General features: G+C 43.1%; 1 protein-coding gene across 3 annotated transcripts in view; it reads left to right on the forward strand.

The window, feature by feature from the left end:
* The first annotated feature begins 4,450 nt into the window (after positions 1 to 4,450).
* Positions 4,451 to 15,009, forward strand: part of SCAP (SREBF chaperone) — a 64,816-nt gene continuing 54,257 nt past the window's right edge. The window contains exon 1 of one of the 3 annotated variants that reach the window (XM_083703944.1): positions 4,451 to 4,658. The gene's annotated coding sequence lies outside the window, so the exon portion shown is untranslated. The remainder of the gene's footprint in view (positions 4,659 to 15,009) is intronic. The other 2 variants (XM_083703945.1, XM_083703946.1) reach the window with 2 other exon arrangements.

Here is a 15,009-nt window from a genome sequence, read left to right on the forward strand (position 1 = left end):
CTCCAGGAATTCTCAAAGATGACTGCCAGTGGTTCTGAGATCACATCTGCCAGTTCTTTTAATACTCTTGGATGCAGTTCATCTGGCCCTGGAGACTTGAATACATCTAGACTAGCCAAGTATTCTTGTACTATCTCCTTAGTTATTCTGGGCTGTGTTTCCTTGCTGAATCATTTGCTCCAAATTCTTCAGGTCGGGCATTGTTTTCTTTATCGGAGAAGACTGAGGTAAAGAAGGCATTGAGGAGTTCAGCCCTTTCTGTGTCCCCTGTTTGCATTTCACCATCTTCTCCTCTGAGTGACCCCACTGTTTCTTTGTTCTTCCTTTTGTTACGAACATACCCATAAAAGCCTTTTTTGTTGCTTTTAACCTCTCTAGCAAGCCTGAGTTCATTCTGTGCTTTAGCTTTTCTGACTTTGTGTCTACACATGCTGGCTATTTGTTTGAATTCCTCTTTGGTGGTTTCCCCCCTTTTCCATTTTTTGTACACATCCTTTTTTAATCTTAACTCAGTTAAAAGTTCTTTAGATAGCCACCCTGGCTTCTTTAGGCACCTTCCATGTTTCCGTCTCATTGGTATTGCCTGAAGTTGTGCTTTTACTATCTCCCTCTTAACAAACTCCCAGCCATCATGAACTCCCTTTCCTTTTAGTATTACTGTCCATGGGATCTCACCCAGCACTTCCCTAAGTTTTATGAAATCGGCTTTCTTAAAATCAGGAAATTGAATCCTAGTATGCTTGGCTGCTCCTTTTCGCTGTATAGTAAACTTCAGAAGAGCATGATCACTCACGCCTAATGATCCTTCCACTTCTACCCCACTAACCAGGTCATCAACATTGGTTAGGACCAGATCTAAAATGGCTGTTCCTCTTGTTGCTTCTCCCACTTTCTGGACAATGAAGTTGTCTGCAAGGCCAGTGAGGAATCTGTTTGACCTTATGCTCTTGGCTGAGTTTAACATCCAGCAAATATCCGGGTAATTGAAGTCCCCCATTACTACTATCTCCCTTCCTTTTGCATGCTTGGCCATCTGTTCCAGGAAGGCATCATCTATGTCCTCCGTTTGGCTTGGGGATCTATAGTAAACTCCCACAATGAGGTCACTGATATTCTTCTCTCCCTTAATTTTGACCCAAATGCTCTCACTTTGGCTTTGAGGTTCTAAATCTTAGATCTCTTCACAGGTATATACATCCCTGACATATAACGCCACACCTCCTCCTTTCTTGTCTGGTCTGTTTCTCTGAAATAGATTGTATCCCTCCATTATTACATTCCAATCGTGGGACTTATCCCACCAGGTTTCAGTGATTATGGTAGAGTTGAAACAGGGATGGAGAGATTAGATTTGTTTTCTCTACCCTAAAGAGGCTTAATGCATTGCTGGCCTTGTGCAACCTGCAACCTCAGGCTCTATCGGTACGTGAACAGCAGCAGATTCTGCTTAAAGCAAAAGCCAGCAGCTTTCCTTTGCACAGAATGCAGGCAGCCAACAATTAAGGTAAGAGCAGACTGCACTCAGTTAAAAGTATATTTTAAAAATTGTTACTATGCCTACTGTTATAAGAAAAAAACTGCTCCCTTTCCCTTATGGGATAGCCAAGAGCCCATATAGAGTCCTTACGTAGGTTCCCTATTGATAGGAGAAAATAACAGAGGCCAACCAGAGAATATTGAGAAGCAAAGCAGCTCGTAAGCTTGATCTTTATTGATCTGTTGCAACAGGTGCTCCCCTCACATGCAGGAAAGGAAGACCCAGAACCCAGGTGTGTCCGCCCTTAAATAGACATTTTAAATTGCCTGCCCTGGAGTTCAAGACCACCCTCAGAAACATCATACATACATCACAGAAGGGGCGTAGCTCAAGACCCCCCCCCAGACACATCATACCTACATCACAGAAGGGCGGTCTACAGCAGAAATCTGAGTGTGTTGTTTTTCTCCTGTCTGGCAGGTTACCTAATAACGGTCACTTGACTGGATACCCTGGGGAGCCTGGCCAGTCTTTTGTAATGACAAATACTTAGTTCCTGAGCCAGGTCACAGGCTCACACCCTATTCATACACAGACATACCCTTAACACAGGATTTGTGAAGGAAAAGACAATGGGGAGGCTTTTCCATTTTCCTTTGACCTTGCAGAGAAAACATCTGGTCAGTTTGGGAATCAAAATGGTTTCAGGTCGGTATTCCTGTGCTGATCTATATACGTGCTTGGTTGGTAGACTTATGAACCTTTAATTTATATCTAAGACCTCAAAATTCCTATCACACTATCAGTAGGAGAAAATAACAGAGGCCAACCAGGGAATATTGAGAAACAAAGCAGCTAGGAAGCCTGATCTTTATTAAACTGTTGGAACAGGGTCCTCACCACATGCAGGAGGGAGGAGGAAACCAGAACATTGATGTGCAAGCTCTTATATAGACTTTTGAAATTGCCCACCCTGGAGCCCAAGACCACCCAACTAAAACGTCATACATACATCACAGAAGGAGGCGGTCAACAACAGAGGAGGCGGTCTACAGCAGAAATCCTGTTTGCCAGGGTACCTGATAATGGTCACTGATTGTATTACTTGAGCAGTCTGGCCATTCTCTGGTGATGGTAAATACTCAGTTCCTGAATCCCGGTCACAGGCTCACCCTATTCATATACAGATACCCCATTAAGACAGGATTTGTGAGCAAAGAGACAATGGGGAGGTTTTCCAATTTCCTTCCTCCTTGCAGAGAAATATTTGAGGTCAATTTGGGAGAGTCACATGGCTTCAGGATTATTTTCCTGTACTGTTTCAGACATGTGGTTTATATATTTATGTATGTGTTTGCCTGGTACATTTATTTTATATCTTAGACCCTACAATTCTCATAACACCTACTGAGCATTTTCTTGCACTGTGTTATATGGAATTGAGTCATAACCAACTCTGGAAAGCAGCCTATCAAGATGTTTAGACAATTATTCTTTTCCAAATCTGAGCTCTGCTTTGATATTGAGTACGTGTCAACTAAGGGATTGACTCTTCTGGATAGACTCTAGAAGGGACCTGCAACTAATTAGAACACCCAATTCTCCCCTGGTAGCCATCCTTGAAAGCAGTGCATTTTAGAGTGGGTTATCTTATATATACTGACCCTTTTCCTTAAGAAATGCCTTTATTGAACTGCGCTTCCAAGTGATGCCCATTGCAGTCTTGGGTGGCTGCTACAACAAGGTCCCACACGGAGATAGATGGAAGACATCACTCATTATGTGTTAGCCTGCCCCTTACGTATATATCACACAAGCAAGCAGGCACAACCTGGCATAGTCTTCTTTTAACTTTTGAGTGACAGTAGTAGCTTTGTAACACACAGAGTGGCAGTTTATTCAGTGGCTTAACCAAAAAATCCGGAAAAACGAATGAAGATGAAATCACTGTAAATTGTTGTGATGGTTTTGAGGTTTAATCTGAAATCAAGCTGGATTTGTGTTTGTTGTCTCTAGTACAATCTTTTACAACATGTTGTTGTTGTTTAGTCGTGCCCACCTCTTTGTGACCCCCTGGACCAGAGTACGCCAGGCACTCCTGTCTTCCACTGCCTCCCGCAGTTTGGTCAGACTCATGTTTGTAGCTTCGAGAACACTGTCCCACCATCTCGTCCTCCGTCGTCCCCTTCTCCTTGTGTCCTCCATCTTTCCCTACATCAAGGTCTTTTCCAGAGAGTCTTCTCTTCTCATGAGGAGACCAAAGTCTTGGAGCCTCAGCTTCAGGATCTGTCCTTCCAGTGAGCACTCAGGGCTGATTTCCTTCAGAATGGAGAGGTTGAATCTTCTTGCAGTCCATGGGACTCGCAAGAGTCTCCTCCAAATTGGATTTTTAAAAGTGACAAAAATATATTCATATTTAATATTTGATATTCATGTTCCTGTTTAAAGCTGCCTTGTATTTGAAATCATGAGGACTGGAATCTTAGGCGCTTTCTTTTTTATATTAAAAAAAATAAGATTATATTTAGAACCGTGAAGATTAGAACCTTGCTTTGCTTTCAGGGAAATGATCCTAGCTAAGTGGTAGAGCACCTGCTTGGCGTGCAGAAGGTCTTAGGTTCAACCCCCGGGCTGCGAGAGAGCTGTGCCTGAAATATCGGGCAGCAGCTGCCAGTCAGTGCAGACAACACTGAACTGGATGCACCAATGGGGGAGGCGAGGGAAAGCGTGTTCCTTCCCGGCGCATGCGCGTAGCGATCAAGGGTGACGCTCATCCTCCGCGCCGGCCTAGGACGCGGACGTGAGGGAGAGGAAGGTGTGGCTTAGCCGGGGGGTGGAACTTGAAGAGAAAGAGGGGCGGGGAAGCGGCGCGTGCGCGTCGTGGTCAGAGGGACGCTCGGCGTCGTGACGTCCTTTCTCATCCAGGGAGGGGGGAGGCAAGTCATAGACATCGAGGGGTGGGCGTGGCTTAGCAGAGAGAAGGGGCGGAGCGTGCGCGCGCAGGTGCGTGGGAGCGCGAGGGGCGGGCGCATGCGCGCTGGCGCTGGCGAGGCCTGAGGCGGGGAAAGAGGCGGAGCGGCGGCTGAGGCGGCAGCGCGCGAGAGGAGAGCGAGCCAGGGAGCGAGCGAGAGAGAGAGAAGGAAGCCGGCCCTCTTTAAGTTTCCGCTTTCCCGCCGCTCAGGTGAGGTGACGGCCTTCCTCTCGGTGGCGACGCCGCTGAGGGAAGGGGCGAGGGTTTGAGGGGCGCCAGTAGGCCGCGAGGGGGAGGGGGAGGGCGCGGCTTGAGGGGAGGGGGGAGGGGAGAGGTTAAGCATGGACTAAGGTGAGCCCTGCGGCTGGATCAGGCCCGAGGGTGCCCCTCCTGTTCCCGCAGCGGCCGAGCGGGGGAAACCCGCCACAGCGCTTTCCCACAGAATGGGAAGGGGTCCCGAGGGTCATCTAGTCCAACCCCGTTGCAAGGCAGGGATAGATACAGCACAGTGGTTAAGTACTTAATTCGTACTGGAGGTCCGTTCTTAACCTGAAACTGTTCTTAACCTGAAGCACCACTTTAGCTAATGGGGCCTCCCGCTGACGCCGTGTGATTTCTGTTCTCACCCTGAAGCAAAGTTCTTAACCCGAGGTACTATTTCTGGGTTAGCGGAGTCTGTAACCTGAAGCGTCTGTAACCTGAGGTACCACTGTAGTGGTAGGCGAATGGACCCTCCTATCTCAGACTCAAGCATCAAATTGCCAGACAAGCAAAGGTGCTGTTTAGCAGCAAACAAAGTACATAGGTAGGTAGATAAACTTTATTCGCATTAGCCAACGGCCATAGCAACATAAAACAAGCAATATATACAAATAAAAAGACAACAGTGGGTAAAAAGGACAATAAAATGATCAAGATTATCGTTCAGATATTGGCCCTTAATCTCATTGCACCCTTGATAAACCTAACAAGGCAGGGATATGCAGGTGGCCCGTATGGGGATCGGAAATTGGGGTGTTGAACCGCCAAACTTTCTCCCCTTCTGTGATTCCCAGCGACTGCCTCCAGCTGTGGACGAAGAGCCTTTGGTAGCCCTCTCCTCCTCCATGAACCAACATTTAAAAAGTCATTCAGGTTGTTCGCCCTTGCCCCTTCCTGTGGAAGGGAGTTCCAGAGTTTAACTGTGCGCTGCAAGTCTTTTCTTTTATCTGGTCTTCCTCTTCCAACCTTCAGCTTCCTACAGGAGTGTTATGGGAGACAGAGGAAAACTTCTCTCTATCCACTTTCTGCATGCAATGCATAGTTTTATAAATGATCATGTCGCCTCTTACTCAGGCGGCTTCTAGGGGCAGGCTGAGGAGGAGGTTATATGTGTGTTAATGAACCAGTCTAATTTTTTAAATCCTGTCCTTCTTAAGAGTTGAGGGTAGTATATGGTCTGTCCGTTCAATAAAAATATTTACAACAACCCTGTTAGGTGGGTGACATTGCAGGGTGTTCCTGCTTCACTTCTCTCCCCACCAGTAAATATCACTAATAAATTGTTATACGCTTATGTGCCACCTACCAAGTGAGGTCCATTGCAATATATGGTAACAAAAGCTGATGTGGCACCTTGATGATTAACACATTTTATTGTGCCATAAGCTTTCTGATGAATCCACATATGTGCATGCTTTAACAAAAGGTGTCAACCTTTTTAAGACAGTGCAAGACTTTTTGTTTTTAGTGCCACAGATTAAGCTAGCTAACCCTTCAATGTATGCTAACACAAATCCCTGTAGCTGAAAACTAGCGTGTCATGGAGAAAGGCAGTGGTCTAACTTTCTCTCCATTAGGCAATGATTTATTTAGCTTGCTCTGTGGGTGTGGAGGAGTATTTGAATTTCAAGACTTACAGCCCAAACACATGTCTACCACATAAGAACAAGGCCTCAGGTAACTCAATATGGGGCGAAAACTAGTATAGTCTTCAGTGTTCTCTAGGGATGTAGGAAGGGACAAAGTAGGGCTGTCTGTACTTACTTTGAGGCAGCCCTGTTGGGTTTGACATTAGGGGTAGGGATGAGAAAAGTATAGAATGGAGGGAACTTTCTACGTTGGAGGGGCAGAGTGAGCATGGAATGTCATGTTGTTTCTGGCTGGAGTAGAAAGAGGACTTGGCTTTACACACACAAGCTTGCCAGGCTATTCTTTTTCAGTAGATGATAATATTTTTTCTGTGGTTTTTTTTCCTCCTCCTCTTCCTCTTAAAGGAGCCCAGAGAAGTGTGTAGCAGAGTAAAAAATACAATTGTTAACACCTAAAACATCTAAAAAGTACAAAACTAAAACAGTATAGCACAAGTGCAGTACTGTCAGCACTGCTTGATTTACATCAGATTTATATCCACAAATCCTGAGCAAACAGGCATGACATCTAAAAGTAAGCAATGGGTTTGAGTCTGGATTCCCTACTCACAGCAATGCTTACTATAGCATTTTCAAGTGTTAATGCTTGCAACAGACCTGTAAAGTATGTTAGTATTATTATCTCCCATACTGTGGAGGGACTGAGGCTGAGGGACAGTTGCTTGCCTAAAGCCACCGAAGGTGTTCATGGCAGGGGCAAGCTTTGAACCGCAGACATCTTTATTCATAGCTCAGGTTGTTGCTCACTATGCTAAGATGCTTTTCCCTTCAAAGAGATGCTGTGTCTGTTAACAGTGAACAGCTTATTTCGTGATGCTAACAGGAAATGGCTTACTTCATGAAGCAAGTGGTTGCATTAGCAATGCCCTATACCTCTACTCTTGAGTCATTACTTTCACCGTCACATTTTCCTAGTGTGTGTTCAAATACACTCCCTGCAACCCTGTGAGTCAGTGAGGGAGAAACTTGGCTTTCAGTAGTATCGGTGTGATTAAGAAAAAAGTGCACAGGTCTACATGATAGACTTCTTCGCAGTTGTGAAAGCAAATAAGTGGGAGTTTTGGTAATCAGTTACAGTGGTACCTTGGGTTACACACACTTCAGGTTACAGACTCCGCTAACCCAGAAATAGTACCTCGGGTTAAGAACTTTGCTTCAGGATGAGAACAGAAATCGCACAGCAGCGGCGCACCAGCAGCAGGAGGCCCCATTAGCTAAAGTGGTGCTTCAGGTTAAGAACGGACCTCCAGAACGAATTAAGTTCTTAACACGAGATACCACTGTATTATGTTTGCCTTGATGTGCCTTCTTATGTAGCCAGGTTTTAGCTGAGTCTAGTCTCTTAATGTGATGTCTAGGTGGTTGTTTTTAAATGTATAACTTTTATTTTTTTATGAATTGTTGGCCAGCAATCTAGGGATTTTCTTTTAAAGAGAGGCAGAATAGAAATCTTAAAATTATATATGTTATATTTAAAAGTAATGAAACAATGTAGTGTCTGTGTCGAGACCTAGTTGATGACTTAATTATATTATCCATTAAATAACATGCAAATGTTCCCTTTTGAAATAAACTTCACATCATGTTGCCTTGAGGGCAGATAGAGTGATAACATTTCTCCATGTAAGAAATGGATCTGGGTTGATGCAATATGAAATCTTCCTGAGGAGAAAGAATGTAGGTCTCAGCTGGTTTGGTTTATGAACAGGAAGTAAGGTTTTTAAAAGGAGGTTTTTTTTGGTGGGGTGTGTGTGTGCACCAGTGTTGTGTAGTATAAGATCATCCTGCTTTGCAGCTGGTAAGCAGGATTATCTGATCCTGCACAGTGCTCCTCCTTCACAAGTGGGAAGCTGATCATGAAGGAGCAGCAACCAGCACTTCACAGGATTGGATCCTCCTGCGTAACAGTCCTGTGCAGTGCTGCAGGAAAGCCTCTTGCAAAGCGTACCCACACTCTACAGGCTTGATGCTGTTTTACGGAGGCATTGGTCCCGCATGGCAGGGGTGTTGAACAGGGTGAAGAGCTATGGCACTGAGTCTACCTTCTCCCAGGAAGACAGCCAGGTAGGGCTCAGTCTGGCTCTTCTTCCTGCCCGATGTCCCATCCCCTGACAGCCAGGGATCGCTCTGGGCCCATCCAACCTGACTCTCAGCAATCCTTGGCTGTGTGTGGTGGACTCATCCTTGGCCCTCTGAATATTCCTGATTTGGCTCAGCGCAGAGCCCTATTATTCACCGTGGCAAAACACCAATAATATACTATAGTGATGAAGCAGTGGTGACAGTTGTTTTGTGCAACATGAAAGGGGAAACTACGTTGCTTGAATACATGGCAAAGTAAAAGCGTGGAAGGGGACCGTGCTACGTGTACACGTCTAGTGTCAGTTCTATAGCTTGCACAGTATGTTGCATGCAGGTGATCCTGATTGTAGTATGCATTGCAAGCTGGTTTTGAACTGGGCAGTTACGGAAAAGCCAGTGGCATTCTCACAATTGCTGCAGTGCCCTTTCCCACAGAAAGTGCTGTTGGCCATATCTGTGATTGCTTTGTTTGCATACTACAGACGTGTAGCACTAAGGACTCTCATAGGAAATAATGCATTGCATGAAGCAGGTAAGCAAATGAAAATAGAGACATTCTTTGGGAGTTCACAAAGGGAAATTCCCCTTGTTTTCTACCATAATTTCTTCTGTTATCTCAGACAGAAAACTCCATTATCCTCAAGGCTCTTACCTAGTGGAATTTACAACTGTTTTTTGTTTGTTTGTTTTTAAAACCAAGTGTAACATGGATTGTTAATCACTAACCTACACTTCCATTGCTACAATTCAGGGTGGCAGTTTCCCAGAGATCACCAGCCTTCTTGGGCCTGAGGGCACATTTGCAAGCCAATTAAACTGTTGTGGGCCCCACAGCCAAGTGCACACACACTGCAACCTGTTATATTGGTTGCATAGGAATGCTTCTCTCAAGGTGTTGTGGGGCTCCCGGAACCCTGTGGGCTTTAAAACGGCCTCTATGGGGCACACAGATGCCACGCTAGCAAACTTTGCAGTGCATATTAAATGTGTGTTCTGACCTGCATTTAAATATTTATGATCTTTCTATTCTACTCCCCTTAAAGGACAGTACTATGTGTCAGTTTGGGGTTGTTGTTTTTTAAAAAAACAGTGATCAGCCATAATTTCGTATGGAAGAGACATGGTGCCAGGCTGGGAAAATGTGGGATAAAAATCAAACCCTTGCTGTGACTCTGCACGATGTCTCAGTTTCTGAGAAATCAGTATTTTGGTATAGCAGCCCCTACCTGTTCTTTGGAACTGCCTATTAACAGGCAGGCACCCTTGCTAAACTGTTTTAGATCCTTGCTAAAACATATTTATTCCAGTAAGTCTACCCATACATATAACATACGTATGTAGATTTGCCCAAGTTTATATGTGTATTATTGATTATTATTTCTTGTGCACTGCCATATATATATATGTGTGTGTGTGTACATTTTTTGAGGTGGTGGGCCTTTCTTTAGCCAGGGTGGTCCTGGTGATGTAGGGTACTTATTTATTTATTTTAAAAATATACGGTATATACCACTGTTTACAAGAAAAACAAATATGAGTATAATTTTACAACCATAATTTAAAACGTACAGAAAATTAAAACCACAATAGAATAAGCTATAACAATTAAAAACTCATTCAAACTTTCTAATCTGAGAAGGGTTGTCTAAATAAGAATGTTCATCAGGCACCGAAAAGAATACAGGGAAGGAATGTATGCACAGCTAAGCATTTGGGCTGTTTATTGTTAACTTCATTCAGAGTTCATTAAAGGTTGATAGTTTTACTAGATGCTAGGTTTCTCTCAACACCTTACATAGTGAGTCTTTTATTATTGTTGTTATAGATTTATATATACCTTGCCTTTTTCCCTGACGAGGCTCAAGATAAAAACAAGAACCGCTAAAAAAAACCAATGTTTCTCCTCTGAGGATTTGTGAGTGAAATCCTGTGTATGAGGTCATTGGGTTGGGTCCAGAGATCAGTGAGTGGGAAGGAAAAAATGTTAATCCAGGACTTGAAAAGTAAGATATTTAAAAGTTTGAGAGCTCTTCCATATGCATAGAGTTTGCATCAGGTTTTGAGCAAGCACAAGGTCTTTGCGTTCAATCGCATTCATTCTTGCCACAATTCTGTAGCTTGTCCCTGAGCGGAGGACGTCTTCTACCTGTGGAGTGACATCTTTAGGTTTGAAGCACCTATTCAGCTGTCCCAGGAAACAAGTCTTGATGTACAAACTCTTTAACATTTCAGAAATGACTGAAATCACCTAAGCTAAATTAATGACAAATGCTGTTCAGGTGTATTGGGAACTCTGGAATACAGCAGAAGTGGTTTGTGAAGTGATGCAGAGATGTTTTTAGTCAATTAGTTATATACTTTATTGGTTAAGCCTGCATTTCTCTTGTTCACCCAATGGTGCTCAAGAATCAGGTGGCAGTTTGTTTCAAATGGTTTGGCTCTTCATAAGGGGAATTTTGTAAACAACAAAAGTGAATTTGATGGGAATACAAACTATTCTCTTGATTTGTCCTCTTGTTAAAGAGAACTTGTATTACCATATTTTTCGCTCTATAAGACGCACCAGACTACCAGACGCACCTAGTTTTTGGAGGAGGAAAACAAGAAAAAAATATTCTGAATCTCAGAAGCCAGAACAGCAAGAGGGATCGCTGCGCAGTGAAAGCAACAGTCTCTCTTGCTGTTCTGGCTTCTGGGATAGCTGCGCAGCCTGCATTCGCTCCATAAGATGCACACACATTTCCCCATACTTTTTAGGAGAGGAAAAAGTGAGTCTTATAGAACAAAAAATACGGTATATACAAAATTTCCCTGAAGAAGGACCAGTTGACTCAGAACACATTGGATTTGTTTCTTGATGAATGAAATTTCTCTACATTTCTTTACAAAATATTTCCTTCAATTTATGCTTCTTTTGGGACCTTTCCTCTTGATGGGGGGTCTGTATTTCTGCTCACCACCATTGTCATGTCAAGGGTGATGACAGGATCCTTAACCTTCTCTGTCTTGGAGCTGGGATGGTGGTGCTTCGTTCACTAGTGTGACTGTTTTGTTACTCGTGGACAGGCAAGTCACGACATGGCTGTAAGAAGTTACTAGCAGATAAGTTTTGAAAATCTTGCGCGAATTTGCTTAACTAAAATATTGAGTTGTCAGTGAAATGACATCTCCATCTGCCTTGCTGCCGAGCTCTGTTTGATTAGGCCAAAGCTATAGGAAATACGTTCACAACTGGGTGTGCTGTGATGCCATCTCTGACAATTAGCCTGTTGTGTTGCTTTCTTAGATTTCTGCCTCTAACAAAAGCACAGCTAAAAGGCAGCAAGATTAATTTATGTGTCGTTCCATGCCGTATTCACAATAGGAAGCGCTGTGGTTGAGTAAGAACATTCATGTTGTGCATCTTAAGGCTTGAGGGATGGAAGGAAGTGGTCCTTTTCATCTAAGAATCTAAGAGCTGGAAGAGATCCTGTATCTGATCACTCACTTGCTTTTCTTTTTTTCCCTGCCACCTGATCACTTTCCTTATTTTCTGTTTCCTCCCCACTTTATCTCCACATCATTTCTGCCCTCCCTGATCCCTGACCTCAGTACTACTAATCTTTCTTCATCTCATGAACATCCTCTCTGTCTCTTGCTTCAACTTGCCTTCGCTTGGCCCAGCCCTTGAGTTCTTGTTCTTCGCTCACTCTCAGGTCCTTGCTTGTCATCTCTGGAATTTAACTCTCATTTCATATTTTGCATAGTACTAATTTGCACGGATTCCAAAAACTTCAATATTCTAATACCCCTGTTGTATGTAGGTCCCTAGTTCTGAGCATTCTCTCAACAAAAGGCCAGTTCTTGCACCATTTAATTTTAATTGGGATCAAATACCATAAGGTTAACACTTAAAACCCTTTTTCTTTATAGTTACACAAAGTGAAATGGTTCTATTTTCAGCTAGCTCCCATGCATTGTTATTAATGAACTTATGAAATGGAAATAAAACACCACATTGTTCTGCAGTTTCTGTTCTAGCATCTTCCCTCCCCGCAAGTGTCTCATACATTATGTTACCTTGTTGTGGAATAATATCTGCTATAATTGCAATACCAGTCCACTGAGGCTTCTCAAAACAAGAATTTGGATGAGGTTACTGGCCTAGTAATTTGTAACCATAATGTTCCAGATGCTTTCTAACTATGATAGAGAGGTCTTTGGTAGTAATAGTAGTAGCCTTTCCAGTTGCAGCAGCTGAAAATTTTAAATGCTCAGTTCAGTCAGCAGCCAAACTATGATTCAGGAAGCTTAACAGTGGTTGATGTGAATCTGTATTGACACACCATGGTTTGCAATTCGCCAGCAAATGGAAACTGGAAAGTACATTGTGCTGTTCACTGTTAAACTGTGTTCTAAGACATCCTCTTGGTTTGTGCAGAGTAACTAGTCCTTGTCTTTTGCTTGGCCCTCATCTGCACCCCAGAAACCTTGATGGTGTGATGAAGTTCTGTGGTAGATGTTGAGGGAGTTAAAATGTCAACGGGGAAAGGAATCCTTGATGTAGCTTAAAACTATTACTTTTTCAGACATCTACCATTCTGCATTTTTCAGTTCATAGAGGTATCAACCATCAGTTCATGAAAGGATGAGAGATATTTTTAAACAAGTCAAAATTATAGACACTGTCCTTTTACAGTTTCCTAATTTGGAGTGTGGTAGTGCTTTGGGAATATTTGCAATTGTTGTTCAGCAAACACCTTTGGCACATGTTCTGTGAAACTTAGTGCTAGAGAAACCATGATTTGTGAGAACGCCTCTGCAAGATCCGTTTTGGTGCTGAATAGTAGTTCTGACTCACAAATTAAAACACAGCCTCAAACTTGCAGTAGAACAAAATGTATTGAAATAATAATAGAAATTTAATGAGAACGCGTTATAATCCGTGGATTTGCCTTAAGTCTTTTAATTGTTGGGAAACTATTTCCACCTACTATGGAATTGTAGTACTGATTGGATAAAATGCTTAAACTGTGCTGATTCAACATTTTATTGTTGCAATACCACAATTCTTTTGGGAAGGGAGCCTTTCTATTCCATTAGAGAGATGATTCTGAAACCTTTTTCTTCTCTCCACCACACATTTTATCTTCTAGAACTGAAGTTGTAATTTGAGGTGTTAGTTACATCATCTTTGTAGGTGAACTCCCTAGCTACTTCTGCTGCTGCTATATGAATAAACAAAGAGAGGTTCATGAGTAGTTCAGTTATTGAGAACTTTACATTTGCATTGTTCGTTTTGTTTAATGTTATGGCCTAGATTGTATTGCTATTGGTTCACTGCTGTTTTTCAAAGCCCACAGCAGCTCCATCACTGCCTTGTGTGCAGTGGGGTTTGGTATTAAATCTTACTTGGTTAATGATGGAAGAATGCAATCTAGCTCAGAACCTGCCAGCAAAACCTGCATTAAAAAGCATAGTGCAGATGAGCTTCAGTGTTACTGCTTCTTTTCTCCCAATCAGCAATAACAGGTTAGAATTTACTTTCCCGTGTGTGTTCCTGCTTTATTACAAGGGAGCAAGTGAGAGCTGCTCTACCTTTTTCTTTCTGTGGACCTTGCTTCATTTCATAGAACCATAGAGTCATCTAGTCCAACCCCTGCAATGCGGGAATCTCAACTAAAGCATCCAACCTCTGCTTAAAAGCCTCCTGTGAAGAAGAGTTTATTGCTGGATTTTTTATTTAGTTCAATATTTCCTTCCTCTCCCCTCTGTCATCTTCTGTCCTTAGTATTCTAATCTAAGGGTGTCTTTAGATAGAACAGATGCTTGAGTGTCCCATGGACTGCAAGAAGACCAAACCTATCCATTCTGAAGGAAATCAGCCCTGAGTGTTCACTGGAAGGACAGATCCTGAAGCTGAGGCTCAAAATACTTTGGCTACCTCAGGAGAAGAGAAGACTCCCTGGAAAAGACCCTGATGCTGGGAAAGATGGAGGGCACAAGGAGAAGAAGATGGTTGAACGAGCTACCAGCATGAGTTTGACCAAACTGCGGGAGGCAGTGGAAGACAGGAGTGCCTGGCGTGCTCTGGTCCAGGGGGTCACGAAGAGTCGGACACAACTAAATGACTAAACAAAGATAGAACAGAACACATACTACAGAGAACAAACCACAGTGCTGAGAGGTCTTGAAGTTCAAATTCTTGAACTGGTCAGCCAGGATTTGCAAAGATTGTTCGGCTTCCAGTGACAAGTGCTTCAGTTATAACCATAGGAAGGGCTCTGTTCTCACTTTGCTTTTGTGTGTACCTATATATTGCAAGGGCACAGTTCTTCCCATGAGAACGAAAAAGGAGAACAGTGGTGTATTGGTCTTACTGAGTTCACTCTGTTACCATACTCACAAAGTGGGGTCATTGTTCAGTTCACAGTCTTTGTCTTCAAAACCGAACTTTTTCTCTAGGAAACTGACTTGCGCAGCAGTTTTCAAATGGAGCTAACCTAAAGCTGAGAACTTATGAAAATGCCCCAACGATTGCTGAAGGAATTAGGGCAGCTAAGACTTACTAGTTCTTAAGCCATCTTTTT

Source organism: Podarcis gaigeae, assembly GCF_964106915.1.
Source record: "Podarcis gaigeae genome assembly, chromosome: 12".
Taxonomy (NCBI): domain Eukaryota; kingdom Metazoa; phylum Chordata; class Lepidosauria; order Squamata; family Lacertidae; genus Podarcis; species Podarcis gaigeae.